We start from the raw sequence: 27,898 nt of genomic DNA on the forward strand, positions 1-27,898 counted from the left end.
TAAGCCCTTTGTTTTTGTGCTGAAGACATTTTTTTTTCTTTTTCTTTTTTGCTTGTCAGCTGAAGAAACCCGGAAGTGGCCTTTTTTTTGTTGCTTGCTAGCTCATGAAACCTGGAAGTGGCCCCCATTCCCACTTTTGAAACAAATGTGGCTGCGGCCATGTACTACCATTGTGCAGCCACAGAGCTCCTTAAATGTCTACATAAGCCTCCAAAATAATTCACACAGGCTGGGGCAGCAGAGCACAATAAAGGGTATTTTACAAATAACTTTACAGCCTAGATTCTTGGTGTTATTGGTCTTGTTTTCATAGTCCAGAAATCAGTTCCATAATGTATGTTAGTTTGGGGATTATCTTTTTTTTCAAACTGAAATTTTTAGGTTTTTTTGCAGAATATTTAAAAAAACTGAGTCTTTTACAAAAGCTATGCCACAGCTTAACAGCTGATTAGGGCTTTCTGTCCATATCTATTATCTCATTATTATTAACAGTACTTTTGCTTGCTATAATGCATGCATTTTTTTATGATTGATTGAGAAAATGACTTTAAATCAAATCAGGTTTTTTTTTTTTTTTTGCTGAAAAGGTCTTTCACATTAAATCCCTGGATATATAAAAATATGATGAACATTCCTTTTTTCTTTCTCTCTTGTTTCTGGTCCAAACATGTTGATTTAACCCGTTCCATACGGGAACCTGGTGGTCTGTGAATTAAATCTATCGGGATTTCAGAATTCAGTATGGAATGGGTTAACTTACTGCCTATGGTAACATGGTAGATAGTGGATAGGGACTTTAGTGTCTGGTAGTGAACAAGGCAGACAACATGTGCTACATGTTCTTTGTATTACTGCGCATTCATTAGAGCATTCTTCTGTAATTCTACATTGGCCCGAAACTCCTGTGTTTTCTGTTCATCATATATTTTCCTCATGAGAACGAGGATAGAAGCCATGGGAACTCTTTAAAATATTTGACATTTAGCTCTGTAAATTGACTGTAGCCAGGTACAAAAGTAGTTACATATGAAAGGAAAGGGGGAAAATGGTAGAAGAAGTCTTATCTTCTTCTACTGAATGTATTTGCTTTATACATTTGCAAGATCTACTCGTACTTTACATGTAAACCAGAAATGAAAGGTAGGGTTTACTTTCTACAGATCTAAAATAACTTGTTTTATCCTCCTGTTCCATTCTATAATTCACTTTCTCATACAGGGACTACTAAACCAACTTCAGTGATGAGAATTGTGATTCCATTTTTCTTTCTGATACAGCAAAGTAGCACCGATAATAGTGATTACTGTAAAATGAGTGGTTTAGAAGAAGCACAGCAGCAATACTAGGTGTTAAATACACACCACTACATCAGACGTTGTTTCCAACCATCTGGGCAGAAATGGGCGCTCACTGCATACAGAATTGAGGAGCAGCAAATGGAATGAAAAACAAGGCCGAACAATGGGCAGACGCGAGAAGCGCAAACAAAGGAACGCTTCCCACAATGATCTCGAACATCAACGCCCACACGGAGCGAGGTTTGCACAAGTGTGAATGCGTGTGAGTGTGTATGTGTGTGTGTGTGTGTGTGCGGGTGTGTGAAGTACTGGTATAGTGAATGCTTCCGTATGAACAAATGCACACACACGCATGCACACATGGCAGTCCATATTGCACATCCCTACACTGGGACATAAGAAACTGTATAGGATACATCAGCGCATGCTATCTTCCACCTCCGTGCAGCATGGCAGCCAAGCATGATCGATACAATGTTTATTTGTGGCTCTCGCCACGAAATGTCACCACGGGAATAAGAAGGTACCGGAGAAAATGTTACATCTGTGAAACGACAGACTGCCAATACCCACCACAAATACCTCAGTGATCAATGCACTATCATTTACAATCCTTTACTGAGAATGCCAACTTCTACATACGCTTGCTTTAATATGCACCTGTTCTTTACATTTCTATGTGCTTGAATCCCCCTTTTATACCAATGCTGGAATTACCTTAACCCATTGAAGACGAGTCCCGAGTATATTCAGTCAGGTGTCTATGAGAAATATGTGTTGTAGCACAATCAGCTAGTCCTCAATGGGTTAATAACACTTGGAGGTTCAGCAGTACACAAATTCATCCATTCTCAAATATTTCTTTAAAAAGAAACACCTTTAACTTGTACTTGTCTTGGCTTAAGAGAAGTTTGTGGACTTTATCGTGGAATTATGCTTGAAATTGAAGGGTCACACTTATGAGTTTGGTTTGCATCAATTTCCATATTATTTCATTCATAGTTATAAACGAAATCTTTGAAAAATGCAAATATGGCATGGTTTTATTCATTTTTCCTTTTTCGGGGGGGGGGGGGGATGGGGAGTGTTTTATACAAATGTAGGACTGTGGTCAATGTTGCTTTCCATACCATTCTGTTTGGAAGAAAAACACCCAGAATTCACACACACACAAATTATCTCTAAAGTTCAAACTTTTGACACTAGTACACATCATGTAAGGACATAATTCGATACTATGCTTTTGCATCACTCATTCTTTTAAATTGAATATCCTCAAAGCTGCATTTCCAACAATGGGATCTTTTCCTTATCATCTGAACTCTGTCTGACTCACACAGAAACGTCCACTAAATCACTCTGCCCAACACCGTCTTGTTGCCGCAGAATGATGTATTCAAATAGTGGTGCATACCGTACTGTTGGGATTACAGTTGACAGTGCTCTTTTTCACCTCTGAATGTATTATAAGGCATTTCGTGAGAGTTCATCCTATAGATTTTCTTTTAATGCTCTGGGTTGTTTACTGATCAAGGAAGGCACTAAAACAGGAAAAGTATGTGACCCCTCGGTATCCCGGTAAAGACATTAGGAGACAATGTGAAAATAATGAAACCTCAACGGAGTCTCTCTCGTCTTAACTTGCCTCGGACCACTGTGCTTAAATACCAATGGCACATGATGCATTGCTACTACCTGCGGAAATCAAAGAGTTAAAGTGGGACGATTTTCTTACACCCCTCAAACCTGCCTCTTCGTGCCCCTTTACTGGCCCTGCACTCTCCGTCTCTGTCTCTCTCGCTCTCATCAAGTATGCCAAGCGAGGGCCTCCTTCGCTTCAAATGAGGCTCCAAGGACTTCAGAGGCAAAAAGAGAGCAGGTAAATAATACCAGGAACAAAAACAACTGCTTAAATCACATGACCTGTTGCTAAGAGAGGCAGACAAAAAAGATGAAAGCACCATGTGGCATATGACGCCAAGTTGAATAATGATCAGTATGCTAGTCACACCGCTCCTGAGTGCAAAAAGAGGTAAATATAACACCCCATGTGGGCCTATGTGTACATAACGATAAAGTGCTAAAATCTTCACAAAATAATCAAAGCAGTATTTCCGTTATCACATGTGGCTGGAGTGAATCGGATCACAACATTACCATATTATCAACAATCAAAAATAGGAAGAATTGTTGTCATTACAACAACGAAAAAAAAAACACTGAATAAAACAACCTGGTGTAAACAATTAATAGCCAGGTGATGATAATACCAGGTGTAAATCAGAAATAAGAAATTGTTGTTTGAAGCATATTGTTTGAGGAGGTAACTAAAAAACCAATGGTTGAATAATGCATGATCTTTTGACTGATTGGATTTGTCCCTGTGCAGATGATGCAGATGTGGTGCACAAATGTTAGGGATGTTACATATCTTCATCATTTCCATTTTTTCTGTGGGAAAAACTACAGCAATCTGGGTGGGGGGTGGGTGGAGGGGGAGAAGGAAGTGTACAAAAAAAATAAAACCTACTTTCATTTGTAAATGTTATTGTTGGGTTTATTTAGTAGACATACAACTGCCATCAATCAGTGCTAACAGATAGTTATGCCAGATTCCTACCAACATACATACACACACACACACACAAACACACACCACATAAAACATAAACACACTTCCATGCACACTTTTTGTGGCTTTATTTATGCCCTATTCATTCTACCTGTCATTATGCGTTTACTTCAAGTCTCCTTTCGTCACGACGACGACGACCCACGCATCGGGCCCGCATCACAAAAAAACACATAATAATGGCGCCTTTCGGTATGCCTGCGGGGAAGCGCCGCTTGCTCGTCCTTTTCACCGGGCAACCGAATAGGGGGGCTCTCGAGATTTCGACCGCTCACAAATCTATGATGTGGTAGTAACCTGCCACTTGGCTCATCACTCATGTCTGTGTGGTGAAGGCTATAGGAATGACAGCAAAGATTTCTCGAATAAGAAAGAGAGAGAGAGAGAGGGGGGGGGGGGGGGGGGAAACAAGGCTTGGCCCGTGATCTAAACATGGACAATTCATCAGCAGCAGGTTTAGTCCTGACACAAACATGTCTCTGAAGGACCTCTCCTTGCATGAAATATTGATCATACACACACACGTCCACCCACACACATACACTCAAACACATAGAATACAGGCTTAATGCCACAGAGTCTGGTAATGGCCCTCTAACTCTGATTCTGCATATTTTACACTATAAATTTTGGTGGCATTGCACAAGCCCTTGCATTATGCATGATTTTTCAAAATACAGTATCAAGATACAGAGAAAGGCAAACTGAAATTTGAGATTGACATTTTCTTTTTATTTTCATTTTTTTACCCATGTTCTGGAAGGGAATAGGGGTTCCTTTCCTCCTCTTTGATGCTATTATGTCATCTTTCCTATTGCCTTGAGAGAAGGAAGTTTCGTCTTTTTCTTCTTCCTTTTTCAGAAAAACACATCAGTGGAGTGGAGGACATGAATGTCTACAAGAAATTAACATGAAATTTCTCCTTCTTTATTGTTAATGTATCGCCTCACAGATTTGGTACTTCCCCATAAATTTGATACATAAGACTTCTTCTTCCAATATGAAATGGTTGATGAGATCAACCCCTACATGTTCTTGATCCTTGCAAATATGCAGAACAAAAATTGTATATTGACTGACAACAAGCAAAATGAAAAAGTGTCTATTACGGCATAGGTGTGAAGCAAGATTATTGTTTGATTCTGGAAAATTTGTTTAAACATTCCATCTTAAATCAATGATTGTGTCATTAAGATTTTCACTGACATTAAATATCATAATGAATTATGATGGCAGAGAAAAAGAAAAGTGTCTTATATGAAAAGCTGGCAGGAGATTTCCATACTTAGGCTTTGATATCATGCTTGGACTGTCAAATTCTTTTCAACCATCCATTTTTGCACATCAGCAATATATAAATTTCACAAAATGAAGATCACAGAAAACAGTATTTACACTTAGGGGCGCAAGATGACCTATCATACCATGGCAATTTGCAAATTCTGTAGTAGATATGCCAAGATATTACATTTGTGGCATTATGTATTACTTGACAAAAACTCATATTCATCAGGAAAAATGGAAAACAGAAAAAAAAGGAGTCTGGTAGAAACTATACAGGTCAATTACCTTTCATGATTCTATAACTACATTTTTTAGCTTGAGGCTCCCTGTGATGTGATAGCACTGGATGTATTTAGACTGTGACATTATCAAGTGCAGCATTTTGTCTTTCTGTGAATGATGACATTCAGGACCTTGGCAGAACTGTGTTGATGCATAAGGCCCCGAATCACCTCAGAGTCACAGTGCATTAACCCTCCGTACCTACATCCTCCCTGTTGCCATGGCAGCGGAGGTGTGAATGGGAGGATGCCATATCCTTCAAACACTCTCCTGGTGGGAGGCGTGTCAATACCGGAGCACAGAGGCGTGAGCCCAATTAGGCTGATGATTAAAGGGGCCAACTCCTCAGGCCTTGGAAGGAGTGGTAGGACACTATCGGATAATAAAACAAACAAAGCAAGACACAACAAGAACAACAACAACCTTGCATGTGGAACAATTCTGAAACATGCATCATTCCTTGATGTGAATTACACCTTACCTACTGCTGTTTATTTTGTTTGCTGTCACAAGTGTCGGTGGAATTTAAATCAACATCAACCTTAGTTCATCCGAAGCATCTCACGAAAACCAGCAAAATTGGCAACTCGAAACACTACCCACACAAACAGAAAAAAAAATAAAGACTATGCAGCCACTAACAAAGCAAATAACAATTCCTCCAGCTCCTTTGGCAATCCTTCGGTGATATTTCTTTCTACAGTGACCAGTTTCTAGGGGGGTAAAGAGTGATTATGACTCAGGGGTAATAATTTGAAACTCCCATCCCTCCATTATGAAAAATCTGTTAGCATCTCAAGATTGCACCTCACTACATTTGATTCATCCCAACACCGGCTGCTATGTAGATGATGACCCTTTTAAAGTCATTTTGGTACACAGGTTCTCTTATTATCACATTGACCCTAAAAATTTTCTGTGTCCATCGACTTAATTCCACTTTATCCATTTTCTCCCACACAACTGCATCACTTAAATACTTTAAACTCTCCAGTCTCATCTAATAAGTCATTTTTCACAGTGAAAATAAAAAAAAAAAATGATTGAAAAACCTCCTATGCCAGATTTCACACAGGGAGTTTGATTCCAGCCTAAGGATTATGCAAATATCAACTGCGTATCAAGTGTGCATGACATTATGAATGCATTCATGAATGAATTCATGCTTATTCTTGTCCATGGACTAAATCTAAACCTTGGATTTGATTTAAACTACATTTGTGCACTTGGGTCCTTCATAGTCTATGTACAAATGAACTAACACTTCAATGGCAAATACAAACTGGGATTTAATGAAATACAGCCTAAACTCTAGATGCTCATGAAATGCTCTCATAAAGATTTACCAAGAGATTGAATTCAAGCATAAATATATCATCTATTACAAGGAAGCAAAAATGCACTCAAGAGTTTGTAGATTTTTCATTGTTAATACTGAATTCTGACTGAGAGATATGAGCTGAATCCAAAGCGTTTATCATCTAAAAGATAATCCATTCCAAATTCCCATCACAAAATCCATGGAGAAACTAAAAAAGAAAAAAGAAGCTGGTATAGCCTCATGTGAGTGCTTCGTAAGAAGTCACAAGTTGTATCATATTGCTATGTTTTCCCTACCTCTCACATTCCTACTTTGATTAGTTTTGGAGAATTCTTCCACTTCCATCCCACGCATTGTGTAAAATGTGCTCTTTGTCATCAAAGGAGACTGCTACCAATCTTTGATTTGAAATAAATGAAAAATAAATAATGAAAAATAAATGAATTGAATTGAATTGAATTGAATGAATGATTTTCCTTTTACAATGTATGTATAGGAGAACGTCCCACTCCCCTCTCCCTCCTCCCCCTCCCAACCCATCCATCCCTACCGCCGTGACATCACGCTATACCATCTTAACAACCTCATCACCACTAATTAGACTAATGAGACACATGGCAGACGTTGTGGAAGGACGGGGAAGAAAGGGGAGAGGAGTGTGAAGAGTGCTGGACACACACTGATGGGAAAGAACAGACTCTAACAAGGTCTTCTTCATTTAGAGATGGTCATAAAAACATGGCAGATGCACTGATGTTATCTCTCTCTCACAAAAGTCATCGGACTAATCTTTGAAGAAAACATGTGACCCTGCACCACAAAACAAACAAAAAGTCGCCAGACATCGATTTCTAGTTAGGGCAGATTCTAAAAGAGCTGACTCTAAGCTTTAAAATGATGTATAACTCAATTCAAATGGACTCTCCTAACCTCTCTAAATGTTGGAAAGAATGCATACACTCTCGAAAAGTGTGAACTGAGAAAAGAGGCTCTGAAGTAAAGAGTCTATTCAAGCGCTTAATCTTTTCCAAGCCATGCTAGCTGTGCCATGAAAGGGACAAAAAAACAGGGTGTTAACCACCGGAGCGATAACAATGAAGGGATTATCAGATTAAGCTTAGATTAGGTGTGCTTTATTAACACATTTTGTCCATGATTAATGACAACTTTCAAAGCAGTAGCACTATCCTTTCAAAAGTTATTAGAGTTGAAAGTGAAGAGTGTGGACAAGGTTTTTCAGAAATGAAAAAGGTATTCTAAAGACACACCTAATCACACTATCTTACCAAAAATGTTCGAGATAAACTGCTAAAAAACACACTTTCCTGCCCGTTTTATGATACCAAATTTTAGCATAATGTAAAAGAAGACCCGCTCTTTCAGAAAATATGAAAAGTCAAGTTCGGCTAGGTTGACCCATTTCACTTATTTTCAGTCCTCACGCAAAATCAGTGTGTGCGACTTTATGTTCGTTTTGAGGTGCACGGTCACATATGTTCCTCGTCGAATCAATAGGCAATAACAATTTGGCAGGAGAATCTTTCACAGCATTCTGGCAAGCATGCAAAGCAGTTCATGTAAGACAGAAATAGAAATGTACGAGACAGGAATAGCATGTGTTAGACTGAAATAGATTGTTTTCCTCCAAACCTTCTGACATAACCATTACATTCTGTGCCTGTGTCTTGCAAAAAACATGAACCTTCCTACTCAAGTTGCCGTTGGAAAACTACAGAAAAAATGTGAACGGCAAAGTTTGGGGTAATCTTCCACATCAGAACACAGGAAAGTACCCCACGTCTTAGCTCAGTGATACACTGGCGCTACGGCGATTATTCATTTAAGAAAAAAGAATGTGCTTTTCTGCTTCACCCCCCCCCCCCCCCACATTCTAACTCATTACAACCCCTTGTCATGTCTAATCATCTTGCCAAGAGACTTTTTTTATGAGAAACTTGCCATCCTGTTTGTGGTCCTGACAACGTCCAATGAATTTTAATGATATTTCGGAGCCAGACGTATACGGCGGAGTGACCTTCCGAGATGCCTCGCTGCATACATCCTTCCATTAGACACATGCCCTTCCTCGTCACTACTTAATTATGGAGTCATTACTGCGAAATAATGTCCTATGTTCGTGGTGTCTCAACTCAGGAAAAATCTGCTGCAGCTACAACTTTCTAGAATGACATCACTGTCACGACTGGGGTTACAGATGTTGCAGATAAATATCCGTCTGGTCTGGTACAGTTCTGATGACTATCTTGGAAGACACAAGACAGTTACTAAATAAGGTTGTTGCACGTTACTGAGAAGTGAGAAAAAGAACACTGTTTTTCTTATGCCATGTACTTTAGTTCTATCTTCTATACAAGTATGAACAAGGGGAAAAAAGAGAAGTGATTGATTTAGCCCTTTATGAGCCCTTTAAAGGTCCTGTTTACCTTTGGGAACAGTGATTCTAAAAACTTTCAAGATATGATATCTAATGCATATGTGTAGGTCTCTTGTACCACAAAACATCCTGTCATATAAAATTTTCGCGATAAAGCCTTAAATATAAGGAGATATCTGTATTTTTCTCAATAAACTGTAACTGTAGATGGTTTAGTCTGGAAACGATATTATTATAACTATTGTTCACATTTTGTGTATTTATTAATACTTAACATCAATTATATGGATTCCAATGTTTACAGTAGTTGTTTCTATCCCTGACTCACATTTTAGAACTATTTGAAGCACTAATGCTGGGTTTTTGTTTCATCTGCAAATAGTAAATTATGCCTTCAATAGCTTGACATTCCAGCATGCATGCCAATCGGCAAACAAAGTACAGTTAAGGTTTAATGAAAGACAGGTATGTATCTAAACAGGAGAATATCCATCAATGCCATTTCTTGTTTAAAAAAAAATAGAAAAAAAAAAAGAAACCCTGACAAATCAGAACCCTCCCCCAAACAGCTGCATTTAAAGCATTTCGGCCAACATAATTGAGGGAAACTTGTGGAAAACAAAAACAAAATCCAAATGCGAATCTTTCTTTCATGTCATTGGGAAAGAAACAGAGAATGATTGGCTTAATCGCAAATTCACACAGTAAAATATTTCACATCATGGCAGAAATGAAAATACTGCTCATGTATAGATACATATAAATATCTCTAGACCAGGAATATATTTCACATGTCTACACACTTATATACACATGAAAACAGAAGTGAATAAAATTTTACTAAGATTTGATTAAAAAAACCTAAAAACACATTCAGATAACCTCCAGTGCACTTCGCAATGGACTGAAATAGACCCAGTATAATGATCGGGAATGGGAAATCCAGTACAGTATGTATGTATGCCCGCCCCAATTCATTTGCGGGTAAATGCACTTTAATTGTGATATGGCATACACACCAGAGACTGTGGCACTTACCTGAGAGGGGAGTATATGGTATACTTCTCTCTCTCAACTATCTATCTCTCTCTCTCTCATCTATCTCTCATTCTCTCTCATCTATCTCTCATCTATCTCTATCTCTCTCTCAACTATCCCTATCTGTCTGTCTGTCTGTCTCCCACTGTTTGTCTGTCTGTCTGTCTGTCTCTCCCTTTGTCCCTATCTCAAAACCGTAACGAAACCCATCGCGGCTGGCACGCAGGCATGCCCGGGAGGGACTCAAATGAAATGGGCATTTCATGATCGCGGGGAAGAAGAAGACAGAAAAAAAAACCAGAAAGAAAACATGAGAAGGAGAGATTATTGACCTGTGCCGTAGCAGAAGATTTGAGATATTATGGGGGTAATAAAAGCCAAGTATTGAGGGTAAGCCTGAGATGTATCCAAAGCAGCTAACTGGGTGTGCTGGGCATTCATACTGAGACGATTTTGATTCGATGCGAAATGCCTACAGATCTCCTGGGTAATCACTGAAAATCATTTGGATTCTCGGCATGCAATTGAAGACATATGCACGGCATACTATATAGCAAAACAGTCGCAATCAATGTTGCATCTACTATTTGTTATTGTTGCTATTATGGCTGTAAGAATTCTTTGTCATTATTGTTATGGCTATGATTATGATTAGTATGATCTGAAGTTTAATTACTGTCACAACTATCATAATTTTTTTTTAAATCATTCACACAAGTCCTGTCACATTGTTGCAAAATCATTGTTACTGATATTTTCATTGTCTTCGCTGTTATTTTCTTGACAATGTGATCAATGGAGTTGAGCACAACTATCATTAGTCTTATCGTATTATCATCATTAGCATTATCATACATATTACCACTATACTATTTCTGGTATTCATCATAAATATTCATCTTATGCAGATCCTTATTAATGCTGTGGAGTTATGGATGGAATCACACAATTTGCACACAGATCATATTCAGATTATAGCAGAAATGTCATAAACTTAGGATATCTGTACTACAGCTGTACCTGATATTATAGTGAACACATGCCTACTACTGTAAAAGTGGAAATTTTCGTGGTGTTCAAATTTTCGCGCATTTCGCGCAACCAGAAACAAGCGTGAAAATAAAAGCACGCGAATATTTTCGCTTGCCATATGTGCCTGTGCGTGATGTCTTGATTCCGCGGAATTAAAAACACGCGAAACTCTTCCGACCAGGCCAAGCGCGAAAAATTAGTCACGCGAAAATATCCACTTTTACAGTACCAGAAGATCCCTCAAAGTCGAATAATCAGAATGTATAAAGATGTCAATGAGTCCTTTTTCCCCACATAAATCCTTTATCCACTAAAGATTCTGAACATAATGGCCTATGGTTCCATGGAAGGTACAGCAATATTGCTCTCATTTCGACAACTTCTAATTGATATGGGATGGCTTACTGCTCGTTTATTTTTGTCTATTTATAAGTCATGTTCATTTGAAAGCCTACGACTTCACCAAGAGAATGGTGAGTCACAGAGGCAATTCTGACATATATTTGTTGATGTTTGACCTTTTTCAAATAACATGATTATATATTCTATGTAAAGTAAAAAAAATGTTCAAGCATAAACTACGGAAAAATGGACAGGCAGTTTGGAATTGATAAGATGGGCTGTTTTGGGGCGTTTCAGTGACTAATGGGTTAACCAATAAGCAGAGAAAGAGAGAAGGGGAAGGGGGATATGTGACCCTGTACCTCAAAACAAACAAAAAGTCACCAGAAATGAATTTTTAGTTAAGACCACATTCTGAAAAAGTAGACTCTAAGCTTTAAAATGATGTATAACTCAAATCAAATGGGCTCTCCTAACATATCTAAATATTGGAAAGAAAGCACAAACTCAGGAAAAGTGTGAACTGAGAAAAGAGGCTCTGGAGTACAGTGTCTATTAAAGCGCTTAATCTTTACCAAGCAGTGCTGGCTGTGCGATGAATGGGACAAAAAAAAAAACAGGAAGTAAATCACCAGAGTAACAACAATGAAGGGATTATCAGATTAAACTGAAATCAAGAATGCCTCATTAACACATTCTGTCCATAATCAATACCAACTATCAAAGCAGCAGCACTATCCTTTCAAAAGTTATTAGAGTTGAAAGTAAAGAGTGTGGACAAGGTTTTTCTGAAATGAAAAAGGGATTCTAAAGACACACCTAATCACACTCTTCTACCAAAATTGTTCGAGATAAACTGCTAAAAAAAACACACTTTCCTGCCCTTTTTAGAATACCAAATTTTAGCATAATGTAAAAGAAGACTTGCTCTTTCAGAAAATATGAAAAAGTCAAGTTCCGCTAGGTTGACCCACTTCACTTATTTTCAGTCCTCACGCAAAATCAGTGTGTGCGACTTTATGTTCGTTTTGAGGTGCACGGTCACATATGGAAGTTTCAAAATATGATGACTCTAGTGGAGAATATGTCATGGTGTTGGAGAATGAAACTGACTAAATGGCTATAAAACCATGACAGATTGAAGGAAAATGAATAATCCAGAATTGTCAACAAAGCTACAAAAAGATCATATATACACTTATATACTGTTATTTTCTCTGTAATAAAGATTCAATACTACTCTAGAGTGACAAAATAAGTTTGCTTAATAGACTCATTAAACAGTCTTTACAACATGAATTTCCACTCAGTGAATTGCATTGCACAGAACCCCAGACTCCCATCAAATACGACAGCTGTAAATCTTCAACATTGATGATAATCATATAATTCCTCACTGACTGCACAGTGAGAACCCAACTCTCTTTTAGTCCGTACATGTGGATGTTCGCTTCATGTCAGCGAGAGAAATTGCTGGTGACACCTGGTCATGAGGCTAGAAGAGATGGGATTACATTGGCACTCTCTCCCCCGATGGAAGCCTGGGCAATGCTATACCCCAATATGCCACAAGCTGTAAGCGTTGAGCTGCCAAGATGCCGCAGACAGCTCGAAGCGGGGATCGCTTCAGACACTTGTTTTCTGCAAAGCGGCAGCGGCGCTGGGGATGAAAACCCGAAAGGTGCCCGGTGGGAGGATGAAGCCCGATTTCTAAAATGTCGCATCTATTTTTACGCAACGTGTCAGAACAATTATATTACATTCTCTCCTCCTTGTCCTCCTTCTTCTTATCTTCTTTTTTTGATCTTCTTTGCATCTTCTTCTCCTTCCTTCCCTCTCTTTTTTCTCCCTTTCCTTCCCTCCCTTCGATGGAAGAGATTTTTCTCAGTGTCTTGAATTACACCTCATAGTGAACATGTATCTACAAAATATATTTAGCGCATGTGGGGTGATGCAACGACACTGCATGTAGAGAGGTGCCACACGTGTGTGCACATTCCATGCATTCCGGAAAGCTTTCACCATGAGCGTTGCCAGGCAACGGACAAATTGCATGAAATTTTTAAGCAATCATCCATCACCAAAGATCTTCAAGGCAGCTGTGGAGTTAGCTTGACAGAGTGACATCAGACGCAATGTGGAAAGATTTTGCGTGTACCCCTCTATAAGAGGCGGTCCTTGGCAACACGTCTTCTTTCAGCGCCATAACATAATGCCGTTGGAAAACAAAAAGCTCTAACAATGAATGGATACCTCAATCAAATTATTTACTTATCAGTTGAGGATACAGAAACCTTGACTTTATAACAAGAGGGGTTGACTCCTTCCAGTGTGTATGCAAAACATAAGGGGAAAAGGACAAGTCATGGGGCGAATCTAAACGTGCTTCCATGGTTCAAACAGGATGACTTTTGCAGATGTCATTTACCAACAAAAAAAGAATATAATTTTTACCATAAGATTAGAATATACATCCCATCTGCTCACGATTTGCATGCGATTTTATGTGTCTGTCTGTTTGTGTATGCATGATATTTTATGTTGTGCTAGCACATGTGCTTGAATCCGATGATGTCAGACATACAGTACACTTCAACCAACACCAGCCTCCCCCCCCCCCCTTTTGGGCGGAACCTTTGAAAGTCATGGGTTTTCTTGTTTGATTTTTTTGATTTTTTCCTTTTTTTCTTGTTAAAAGTGTAAGTGTGTGTATGAGTGTGTGTGTGTGTGTGTGTGTGTGGGGGGGGGGGGGTTGCAGGACCCCAAGCCCCTTTTAATGGCCCCTGACATGTATGCTCAGAATTTATGCCACAACATTCAAAAGGAGAAAATTACCACTTAAGCAGCTTTACCGCTCTTGCCATTGCTATTACTACATTCTGATGCAGGGTGAAAGATCTGTGAGAGAATGTTGGATAGAGAGAGAGAGAGGGGATGGGGGGTGGGGAAGAGAGAACAGAGAAAGGGGAAGGAGAGAGGGAGAGTGGCGAGAGAGGAGGGAGAAGAGGGGGAGAGGGGTACAGAAGAAGACAGTGGATAGAAGAGGATCAGAGAAGAAGAGGGAAGGAGTGCAGAGGGGGGTTCAAGATACTAGGAAGATAAAGCATAACACATGGACCACTTTGTGCACAACACAAACACATATGCACACAAACATATACATCAGAAACTGAGTAATATGCACAGTCATGCTATAAATACAATGCACCTATATCCTACTAGACTATTTTGATGCACATTTCTTCAATGTCGCCATCCGGGTTAGCTACAGCATGGCTAGAGAGAGAGAGGGAACTGCAGGATTGGAAACGAGGTGGCACCCACAATGCAACGCGGGCCCTGTGCATCCATGCCGGCATCTTTCGTTTCGGCCTCCTGACAGCCGCTCGTACGGCGGCAGCGTTCTACTCTCAACATCTCGCCTCTTCGTGGCTGGCCTTGGCAGCAGACAAGCCCAAGGGAGCGTCAGTTTATTTAACACGACTACATGCCGAAAGAAGCTTAAAGGATCCCCCCCCTTAAAGCATCATGCTTCTTCCACTGAATAGGATGCAAGGAATGCTTCCTGTTGCCATGGAAACAGAGAAGATACATTTTCTTTTTTTTTTGTTTCTTTACAAGGCAACCATCCTAATGTCCTTATCATTGTGATGACTATAAAAAAGCAAAACAAAACAAACCAAAACAAAACAAAAAACAAAAAAGACAAGTACTTTGCAGTCCAGTGTAGGTTGATTTCATTCCCTTTCATAATTTGGATATTTGTTTTTAACGTGAGACTTTAATGTCAGAGTTTCAGGGTGAATGACCATCTTTTTTAAGTTTTCCTAATATAACCACAAATTTGTCAAAGAGGAAGGAACATAATTTTGAAGGTAAAGGTAAATGGGTAGGTTCCTGCTTTTATTAGGAGGATCTTAAATTTCCTGTAAATTTGACTACTCTGAATCTGAAGCTAATCTAATCTAAATGTCACATGATAAAAGAATCATTGTATATTTGTAATAAGGTGGAATGTTACCCACGATGCAAATACCACAGTAAATGCCATGTGAGGTACTTCAAGTTTAAGACCTACCCCCTCCTGGTAGAATCTTCCAACGGCAATCTTCCCAGTCAAGCTCTGCATTTTGATTATTTTGTTAACACTTCACTTTCAGTGCTTCATTTCTTAGAATTACATCCAGTATGAAAGTACTTTATATGTTTACTTTATATATGTTGTAATATACATGTATGTATTACATATTATTCATATAAATTTTGAATTTTATTTATGCCAACACTTTGTAACATTTAGTTACATTTTTTTGATAATGGAATGCAGCAATGAAGCAAAACTGAACTGAGCTGAACTGACTTGAGGAGTTAATGTGGTAGATTCTGGACTTCATACTTGTTGCACAGGTAAACTAATTTGTATTCTCTCTGAGAATGTGAAATCTCTACAAAGCAACCAATTTCTACATGTACTTTTTTTTTACAGACACTTACAGTAACATTTTGTGACAAAACTCTATACCCATCCAACATTACTTCCTGCAGTGATATCAACGTTAATTTGATATCCCTTGCGCATCAATAATAGTATTATGTATCCCACTCGATAGAGATAGATCCATTTTTAAAGAGTCTCAGTGTGAACATTGATCCAAAGTGAGAATCACAAACTAATGGAAAACAACTCAGTCAGAAACCACGACAAATACAATATTAAGAGGTGGAAACCAAGAGCGGCCGATAACAGTTTTTTACTTTTGGCATTTGATGTATAACGGATGCCCTATCTGGCTCACTTTCCGACCACTGATTTATAGCATCAGGCTATTAACTTGGCGGGCATTAGGCTTGAAGTGTACTCTAGAGCTATGGTGGGGAAAAAAAAAAAGGTGAAGTCCGCGTGTACAACTCTCAATCTCATTAATTACAAGAACTGCCTCCAATGTACTGATGGGTGCCTGGTGCTCGGGGCCTTTTAAAACTCATCCACTCAAAATCCACACACACACACACACACACGCTCACACACAAAATAACAACAATAACGAGACAAGAGTCGTCCCTGCGTTGGACGAACGAACGCGGCCCCACCCTCATTGACCTTCATCAAGTGAAAATTATAATGTCCTTTTATTAAGAGAGCTGTCAGAAACACTTCTCTGGGACTCTACTCCAATCCATTAAAGGTAGATTGCAACTCAGGATTGGATATGTATCACCCTTACACTCCTCTCCCCCTCCCCCCCCCCCACTTTTTTTTTTGGGTAGTATGTGAGTTTGATAGATAAAAGGGCAAAAGGTAAATCAACTCCACCTTGCATTTCTGCCATGGCGTGGCACTGAATTGATGCTAGATAGTGTATTATCATGCAAAAAAAAAAAAAGGAAGCACAAAATTATTGTGTATGGGTGCTTGCTTAAAGGTTATTCATGTGAACAGCATGTTTCTTTTTCAATACAAAGTGAGAAAAACCAACCAAAATGACAGCTTGCATATACAATATGCATCAATGACAAATACTCCCATGACTTATCAGTGGTTCATAGCGACATCAAAAAGTATACATTGGGTATGAAATGACAGGTATGTTCACCCAGCGGACAGTCTGTAACTGAAAAATAAATCTAGAAAAAAAAATGGTCAAAGTCATTTACATCTGAGTTGATCATTTGTTCTTAGTATCCAATCATTTCATTTCACACTGTGGAATATGACTTGCTTTATTTTCCATATCTGTGTATTCATATCATTTCTTATAACAAATTTTGACCACATTCATCAGTTTAAACACAATTGCAAATGCTATAAAAGCTTATTGAATTGTAAACCCGTTGAGGACGAGTCCCGAGTATACTCAGCAAGGGTCTATTGGAAATGCATGTTGTAGCAAAATCAGCCCGTCCTCAATGGGTTAATGGGCAGCACCTCCCCCCTCCCCCCGGATGAAGTTGCTCTCTCAAAACTTGTAAACCTACACTTACGAGTATATGTATCTATACAAATATGTATGCATGCATGTGTTTGTGTGTTTAATCAGATTTGTAGATCAAATTTGTAAATCTATGCGTAAATATAAAAAGAAAAGCCAGCATTGTACACTTACAGAGGCAGTGCAACTAACAATTTGCACTCAGACCTGATCAAAATGTCTCTTCTTCATTTCCCTTGCTCCTACATGTACCCTCCACATCAAATACGATTTACAAACTGTAACCATGGAAACCACACTGGTGAATACAAATGTAATTTGGAAAGAAAAAAACAGTGTAACATCATAGAGTTGTACCACACTGCAATGTTTGAATGAAATTGTACCATTTGCCTTTTGCAATTGCACAAAAGACCAACTCCACTAATATGCTAAACACGATGTCGACGAAACAGGGGTTGGCCTGCCGGCATGAAGTGTATGCAGGGAACCTTTCAGTCTGCGTGAATGTGTAAGTCACTAGTAGCTAGTAGGGGATTTGCCCAAAGCTGTACTGAGGACATTGTGACCATGGAATTTAACGACATTACACAAGTGGCCATTGTGTGCCATGTTGTAGAGACACACTTCCTTGTTGCCCCCTACTTCAATATTAGATTACCACATTACAGGGATAGCTTCTAGGACTTCAGAAAATTATTCATATAAAAAGATTATTTTGACATGTACAATGTAAATGTTTGGGGATCTTGAAAGGGTTAGCAATTACTTTGCTTTAACCCTTTAAGTTCCAGGGACTTTGGACAGTGTATACCATGCCATGGGGTTTTCTGTGTCAATCAGCACTCAGAGCACACAACAGGTTAAAAAGCCTTGGATTCATTTCTTCCCATGCAGGGACACAGAGGAGAGCCAAGATGGCAATGCAGCTGAAACCAGCATGAAACACGACATATGAATGATTTGGCCATAGATAAACACATTGCTCAAAAGGACATCATCATCATCATCATCATCATCATCATCATCATCATCGTCATCATCGTCATCATCGTCATCATCGTCATCATCATCATCATCATCATCATCATCATCAATCGTTTCCCTACACCCCAGCCCATCTCATCTGTAACCATAGTGACCATATTTTCCCATATGTTGGATTACATAAACAGTGCTTTGTAACTATCATAGCAAGAGTTGTTGTTTTCTAACATCCTAATAATCGTTGGTATCCACAATATACAATTGCTCATCTCAACAAAATACCTACATTCTGTTGTAAAATATGTCACTCTTTCTTGTTATCATAAGATACAGACACAATTATCAGAATATGATCCTAGATATGAAGACAAATGATATTATAAAGTAGGGTAACTGTAGAGGGGGGTGGGAGCAAACCAATGTGAGAAGGAAAACTGAGTGAATATAGCAGAAGATCGCAGCCACTGCTGGAGATTTCAGAGCCCCAAAGCCAAAAACACACATCCATAGCTCTCATACATAATGTGCAGCAGAGCAAACATTCACACCTTCAATTACAAGGTACGGGCATGGAGACCGCTCATGCCACTGCACCTGAAAAATCAGGCACATTGCGGAAAAAACCCCCCACCAAATCATGTGGACTCCTGCGCAGCCTCCTTTCATGCTCACACATAGACTCATACACACTGCCCCCACACCTGAGCATATAAGATCTCACACTGCACTACAACACATAACTCTTCAATACACGCTTGTTTCTTACTTCGCTGCAAAATCGTCCCCAAATATTCCTCCCGCAGGAGAAATATATGTCGAAGGAGTGATATGAAAATACCCTTTGCAGGACAAATAAGGCTGTAATAGTGTCTCCCGCATCAGGGGGAGTTCTAGGTACATGCATCAGCACACATGCTACTTGCTTTTTCTGCCATTCATGAACTCGATGGGCTTAGAAAACATCATTTTCATCAATTTCCCAAATCAGACACTCACACATGTACATGTATAATATATTCAAATAAACACTCAAATATTCATGTGACTGTCATCAATAAATGCAACAAATATGAAATACATCAAAACACATCAAGTGGCTCATTATCATGATGATTGCTATGTACATTATTCAAATCTGCACTTACAACCAAGAAAAACAAACAAATCAAAACAACAAAAACCGAATCCCATTGAACACATGGACATCACTGTGTTAAGATTTGATGTTCTATACATCTACTTGTCAACAGACCTTAGAACACAATGTTATTCACACAAAAATCACCCAAAAAGAGTGTGTGCAGTCTTAATACCTGGACAGAGCACAGCAAAATAAATAAATAAATAAATAAATAAATAAATAAATAAATAAATAAATAAATAAATAAATAAATAAATATATATATATATAAAAAAATCAATTAATTAATCAATTAATTAATTAATAACTATATACATGAATAGATAAATACATACAATTCAATATCAATCAAATTGTCTTAGGAAAACTTACCTTATGTGACCATGACAAAGAACAAACCTACAGGTAGATGTATTCATCTTTTTCCCTTTTGTTTTACTGTTTCCTTGTATTTCTTCCTTCTTCCTTAAATTTTTCCTCAAGTCTCAAGGTATCTTTTAAACATACAGGGCAAACATCAAATCATGGATGATGGTTGCAGTAAATATTGTATGATGAAATTGTATGAAGTATGATGGGCACATCAAAATAGTGGTCGATCAATTCTCTGTGAGTACACGTGTTGAAATTTTAGCAGACAACACATTAAACTATGCAGAGTATAGCTTCACTTGTACATAAACCATTAGAATTAATCAAATAAAGATATTGTGAGTATTATTATGTCATAAAGAGAACAAAAGGAGGCTGCCAGTTTTGTTATCTTACATATACACTGTATATAAAGAACTATAAATTCTCTTTGGTTGCAATTTACTGGCACTGTTGCTCATTAAAAGAATAACAATTATATTTTTAATTCAAATTACTTCCATTGTATTACTGTGTAATGACCATCATTTCCATAGTACCAAATCTTTTTTAATAACTACCAGCATCTTCTGCATATAAGTGGCTTCATAAAATAAGAAAATTGTATTTCTAAAATATGAATAATTGAGGACATTCATTTCAATGGATAAAAATATAAGTAAATAAACACAAGGACAAATAAGTAACAAAATGAAATAAATAAATAAATAGATACAGGAATAGATAAAAAACAAATAAATAAATAAATGAATAAATAAATAAATGAGTAATGAATGCTAACATATTAAAATCTACTGTTTTGACAGTGTTAAGATAATAATTAATCATTTGCCTCCGAGTGAAGATGATATGATCTGTTCTGTAGGCCTAGTCTGCTAGAAGAAATGATGGTTTTAAGATGTTTGCTGTTAACAAATCATAAAGGTTGTGCTACGGTCATGTCTATTGGCAGCTATTAGCCGTGAAGTTATCGTGAATGAAGGATGGACAAAGCAAATTCCCTCACATGATTACGGTGAAAAAGAATTCCCTTTCATAAATGGACCTTAAAAAAGAGTAATTAGACACATTGTACATTTTGTTTTATTTTCAAAGTGTCTACATTTAACAGTATTTGTGTTCCCCCCCCCTCTCTCTCTCTCTTTCTCTGTCTCCTTTTTAATTTAATTTCACTCTACTTGTATGCAAGGTAGTTTTTACAGAGATTCATGCATTGCTCCATATCTTGATTGCACACCCAGATATATGTGGCAAAACTTGAGCAACTAAAAGAAAATGAAATGTATTTGGCAAAATATTTGAGATAATGATAGAAGTATATCATAATCATGTAATATTGATGCTGATAAGGCAGAAAGATTATAATCATGATCTAATCGTGGTAATATTCTCATATTTTGACTATTCCTCTCATCCTAAATGGTGTCATAGCTACATCTCTAATGGAATATGTAAATAAATAAATAGCAGAATAAACTCATAATGGATTACAATCATTACCATGATGATATTTATGATTGTAACAAATCAAAAGATAATGATATGAATGCAAGGGAGTAATAAAGAAGCATAATTTTAAACTGAGGACTGCCAGATTAAGAAAACAAAGAAGAGTAATACTGAAAGAACATATCAGCACATAGAACAAAGCATGGAAAATCTCCATACCATTGTATAAAATGCAACAGAAAACAAATATTAGTTTTTGCTGGTCAGTCCAACTTACTTGTTAGTAATATTGCAGGTGTGACTGAGGTAGTGCATATATGAAACACAATTTTGATATACTGATTAAATAGTAGCCAAGTAAAAATTACTAAACAATACTCAGTATCTGGGACAATAATAGTAAGTATAGAGATTTATGATTATCACAGTAAAACCTATAATCTTGACATACAACATATCTTTCTTTTTCTTTTTGTTTTTCTACATTTACTTTTATTTGTCTAATCATTATATAATGATTATTACGATTACTTTAATTGACATTATCACTCTTCTTGTTATAACTTTCACTATCATCATAGTTATCATTATGATCATTGTCGTCATCATCACCATTACTGATGATGCTACTATTGCCATTATCACTGTCATTACTTTTATCACTGAATTTGTTATTATCATACTGATTTTTATTTTTATTTTTTTGGTAATATATCGGACGGATGTTTACTGTAATGAAAATAACAAAAAATTTTGCTGTATGAATGTGTTTGTTGATAAACATAAACAAATTCCACCATGTACCCAAAGTCTTTGCTGTTTCTTTTTTTTTTGTCTGCAGGCTCCTCGTTTGCTTTTAAGTCATAATTGATGAATGACTTTAATACAACAATTTTATATGTTTCTCTCTCTCTATCACCAAGTGGACCAGTCCCTCTAATGATATTGTAATCATGATGAGTGAATTAGGTTAATTGTGAATAGTGCTCACAATCAGTGACGTGGTGAGTCCCAAACAAAATAAATATGTTAATCATAAAATATCACACTTCAAAATCAAATTCTATATATATTTTTCTCTCTCTTTTGCTCTGTTTATATGTTTCTCTCTATCTTTCTTTCTCTACATATATTTCTCACTATCTTTCTTACTCTCTATATATTTTTGCTCTATCTTTCTCACTCTATACATATATATCTCCATCTTTCTCTCTATATTTTATCTTTATATGTTTCTCTCTATCTTTCTAACACTATATATTTCTCTCTATCTTTTATCTTTATATGTTTCTCTCTATCTTTCTCACACTATATATTTCTCTCTATCTTTTATCTTTATATGTTTCTCTGTATCTCTCTCTCTATACATATTTCTTTCTATCTCACTCCGTATCTCTCAGCTTCTGTCTTCATCCATATAGATATTTCTCTCTCCTCTTTTAGCTGATAAAGTTCTTCTGATTGCAAAAAGATTAATAAATGTGAAAATATCACAGGGTTATAGAGTTAATGAGGTGTGGTGCTTTGTAATCACTCCAGTAATGGTCAATATGATTAGATATTAACGAACTGTGTGAAGTTTAAGCACCCAAAAGACAGCTTCTGTACTTACACTGCCTCTGTGGCCACGGCGCTATGAGTGTCATTGACGAAATTCAAAAGAACGGGAAAAATAAATGTTTACTGAAAAAATGCTTTACATCAAAGGAGAGAAATAATTCTTGTTTGTATGTTATTCCCTTAAGAAGTATGAAAACGAATTGAGTTGAACTTGAAATATATTCATATATATATCTACAGATATGTTTCAAGCTTGATTTCAGTTCATTTTCATATTCTCAAGAAAATAACATCCAAACAAAAATGGAATTTTACAAATACAAAAGTTTCAAAATAAAATACAAATCAGAAACAAAAGTTTAAAAATACAAGTATAGCAACCATTGTATAGCAAGAAAACAATGAATCAGACATTCAGAAGAAAAAAAACCCTCTTCATTCAAAGAGATTTCAACTGTATACTATAAAAATACAATGGAAACATATGGCTGACGCACATATTTAGAAATTCTGTCATTGCTGGTCAGAAAGATTTCTCATGAATTAGCAATTAGCGTGTTTTTCTGTGCGTGTAAACAGTTGCAAAAAAAAATTGAGTTCTGGAGCACGCTCTCGAACCTACTAATTTGTAGAGTGTGAACGATTGCAAAAAAAAAAAAATTTCAGAGCGCACTCGGTAACCCACTATTTTGTACGTGTGAATGCGGCTAGTAAGAGGCAAGTAAAAATTTTTGTCAACACAATATACTGAATGCCAGTGCAATGCTGTACAACATCATGGTCAGCAAATTCACAAAAGTTTCACAAATACTTCTGATTTTACAGCAACAACACATGAAGAGAAAAAGTGGCACAGAGATTCCTGTCAAACTGAAAATATTCAAATACTGAAAAACCTATCAAAGAATGGTCAGAAAAAAAATCTACAATGAAGACTGAACCCTATGTGCAAAAAGAAAGACAAGTTTGTTTTCTTTTTTTTTTATTTCTGGGGTTTTACAAATTCACTCTGTATAATGAATTGATCGTTCAGTGAAAAAAACAGTAAAACTTGAGACTTGTTTATTTAAAAACAGATCGCGATCTGCATCATCCTTGCGGCTCACTGAAACACAGGAACACATCATAGATCCAGAAGACTATGTAGGCCTAGCAATGAGTAGCATGAATGTATTGGAAACTTGTTCAATATTCGATCTCTTTGATTTTATTCACTTATCTTTTTTATGGGGGAAGCAACAAAACTGTGTAAAAACACACACACACACACAAAAACAAATCACTGGAGACAACTTTTGCATGTAAATGATTTGATGAGTATGGGTGAATATACATGTCTCATAGTGTATGTGTGTGTGTGTGCGTGTGTGTGTGTGTGTATGGTGTGTGTGTGTGTGTGTGTTTATGTGTGTATCTGTGTGTCAAATTGTAAGTAGCAGAGGAAGAAATAAGTGACAGATGACACAATCTAGCACAAACAGATTTTCTTTTCCCAATGTGGTTATCCCTAGCCCTCTAGGATTTGTTTGAGTCTTTCCCAAAATCACAATTTTCATAGCAACTAGCCAATTGTTGATAATGGTCAGGAGTGATCAATTAAAAAAAAAAGTAAAATGTACAAATATGTGTGGAATATGAATTAACACATGTCAATGATAGTGAAGTGAAACCAATCAATCTCAATATTTCACAAAGTGTATTCAACAGGTGGATATGTGATCAAGTGGGAATTAACATTTTTCTCTCTTCATGAGGGACAGAAGGTCCGCAATGAATACTCATTTCATTATTCTAATCTTTCTGCAAATACGAGTCATCGTCACGTTCGTCACTATGATATCAGCTTGTTGCCAACCACTCCCAGTCGCTCTATTGCTGCGGTACATGATTTTTATTCTGTTACCTGAGACCTACCGATCACCAGTTGAGTCATACCCCGAGTCTCTGGTGTTTTTTTGTTTTTTTTTAGAGGTTCGCCGCGCCGCCAGCGTGGCTCTCACCGCACTGTCCATCTATAATTCATTCCCGCATTCCGCGAGTGGCACCGAGGAGGCATTACGTATTTATATATTTGTGGGCGTCCACAGGAGGGGGCCCAAAGGGGCACAGCAGCGGACAGGGACCACCGCGAGCATTGCGCACATCACTTGAAAAAAAAAAAGCACACACCAAAAACAAACACGTGTGAAGAACTGGAAACCAGATGATAGAAAAATGCACCAGCTTGTGGCTGACTTCAAAAGAAATTGTAAATTTTTCATATCATAATGTATCCAACATCAATGAGTATTGTGCCTTACATTTTTTTTACTAAGTCTGATAATGAATATGGAATAATGATGTTGAGATAGAAAGGGAAAAAAGAGCATTTAGACAGGGACTTTAATCACAATTAAGAACTCTGGCCCTGATGTGTGAAATTTTAGTAAAATAGTACTCTCTGCAAATTGTAATCTTTTAACCCATTGAGGACGAGTCCCGAGTATACTCGGGCAAGTGTTTATGGGAAATGCTTGTTGTAGCAAAATCAAACCGTTCTCAATGGGTTAAAGTGCATGTCAACACCAACTTCAAGTTTAGTGACATAACTGCATGTAAAACTGATATGAACATAATGGTAGAAATTTTGTAAAGACTGACTATAAAGCAGTTGTGGAATTTCACAGTTTCACATGCTTTCACTGAACAGTGAGGTCGGTTCCTACCAGGGTTGAAATATTTAAGTGTAGTGATGATGTCACCACCTAAAAATGTCTCCCATTGGTTTGTGTGCAAGATATATCATTTAACTCACGAGTTTGCTTGATACTTAAGCCATTGAGGACGAGTCCCGAGCATACTCGGGCAGGTGTCTATGGGAAATGCGTGTTGTAGCAAAATCAAACTGTCCTCAACGGGTTAGAGCAAATATTACAATTAGACTTTGATAATACATCAGCAACTACTCCTGAACTTTCATATCTTAATCTGATTCTGATGAAACCTCTTTGAAATGGCTTATTTTTGTTTTATTTAGCAAAGGCTATATTGAGAGAAAGAGAAAAAAAGAGAGTAAGAGAGAGAGAGAGAGAGAGAGAGAGATGTATAATATTCTGGTGAGATAGTAGCTAAAGACAATCCATTCCCTTGGATCATCATCATCACCATCGTCATGCTAATATCATTATCATCATTACCATTATTAGAATAAGTAATATTTCTACCATTAGCCTTATTACATTGCTATCATTATCAATGGCACGAGTATTTTCAGAATGCGTCAGAAACCCCAGAAAGAAAGTTGAATATTCTTTAAGTCTTGAAGGAAAACTTCAATGAAAAGTCAGACAAGTCCTTCACAAATTGCCTGCTGAAAATGTATGCAGTCATCATAAATTAAAATCTTTCAAAATATTTGAGAGACACACGTTCAAAAAGATGTATATGTGTAACTCAGCAGCCATTCTGTAAGAGATTCTAAAAATGATATCTCATTATTTCAATAATAATTGTATCTTGATAAAAATCTCAAAATTGTTGGGACTTAAAGACTGAAGATAAGCCTACAAGGGTAACCTCAGTGGCAGATAGGAAAGACGAGGAAATAAACATGAGGCAAAATGAAGTACTGGTAAAACAGACTAGGAAAATGAGGGAATTTAGAAATATCTTGAAATTGTATGCAGAAAAGATGATCAGGATGTGGAAAATAAGTTGAAATTGTTAATATGGTGGCAGCAAGAATATGAGGCACGTGAATGGATAGGATTTTATAGATTCTCCAGTGATTCTGATAATGATAGCAGAAACTAAGGGAAACATTAGCAAAGGACAGGATAAGAGAGAAGGCAAAAGGGAAGAAATGACAGATGGACAGAAAGACAAACGGAGCAGAGTGACAGACAAGGACACACCCACATGCACACACACAGACACAAAATGATAGTTGAGACATAGAATATTTTGAGCAGTATGACGTGATAATGCTCTAAAAGTAATGAGACAAAGCAACGGAAGAAAAATTAAAAGGATCATGTTGGAATCAGGAAAAAAACATGAAAGGCAATCTTAGCAGAAAGGCGCACTATCATAGGGTAGGGAGTGGCCGCAATATCAGTACACCCCATGGTTGTTTCAGTTGTATGCTCTCCCATGCTGAGCAAAGCATACCACCCTATCATCATCTCTAGCAACTCAATGTCTTGGTATAGTGCCCTCTGGAGTTCTAAGGTAGAAAGTGGGAATACATGGTTTCAGTGTTTCAGAGGCTCAAGGCAATCATACAGGGGATTGCACATGATGAGGTTATATTTGTTGAAAAAAAAAAGAAAAGAAAAAAGAAATGAAAGGGGGCACATGTGCGCCCCCCCCCCCCATTTATTATTATTTTTTATTCCCCTCCCCTTTCAGAATTCCTGGATCCGCACCTGATCTGACTGAGTCTCTGTTACTTTTTAATCAATTCACATGACATGTGAGATTCCAAAAGGTCCTTGACAGATAATCTTATCTTAATCAACAATATTCCATTTACGCAAAAGTGATAACGCAACAGCCAATTTCTTGGAAATGTGGGGGAGACGAAAATCAAAGCACTTTTTATCTTGTGAAGTATAACTATGCGACATAGATTCTCAGGTGTGTTGAGTTACATGTATGTCATGTTCAGGTGGAGGTACAGTGTGATGTGACAAAGAAGGTGTTTCTAAATTGTGGCCATAAGTACTTGTATCCTCTCAAATTTCAAACTGGTCATGATAGGATCTGTGTGTCTCCCCCCCCCCCCCCCCCCCCCCCCCAGTTGATTAGACTTTGGAATATAGATAGAAAGAAAGAGCATGTGTAACAATGGCATG

The 27,898-nt window shown here is 37.4% G+C and overlaps 1 protein-coding gene across 1 annotated transcript in view; it reads right to left on the bottom strand.

Moving 5' to 3' along the window:
• LOC139735933 (potassium voltage-gated channel unc-103-like) overlaps positions 1-27,898 on the bottom strand; it is a 98,615-nt gene that overhangs the window by 67,349 nt on the left and 3,368 nt on the right. The window lies entirely within an intron of this gene.

Source organism: Diadema antillarum, unplaced genomic scaffold (assembly GCF_040938485.1).
Source record: "Diadema antillarum isolate AM-2024a unplaced genomic scaffold, OU_Dant_1.0 seq00000609_RagTag, whole genome shotgun sequence".
Classification (NCBI taxonomy): domain Eukaryota; kingdom Metazoa; phylum Echinodermata; class Echinoidea; order Diadematoida; family Diadematidae; genus Diadema; species Diadema antillarum.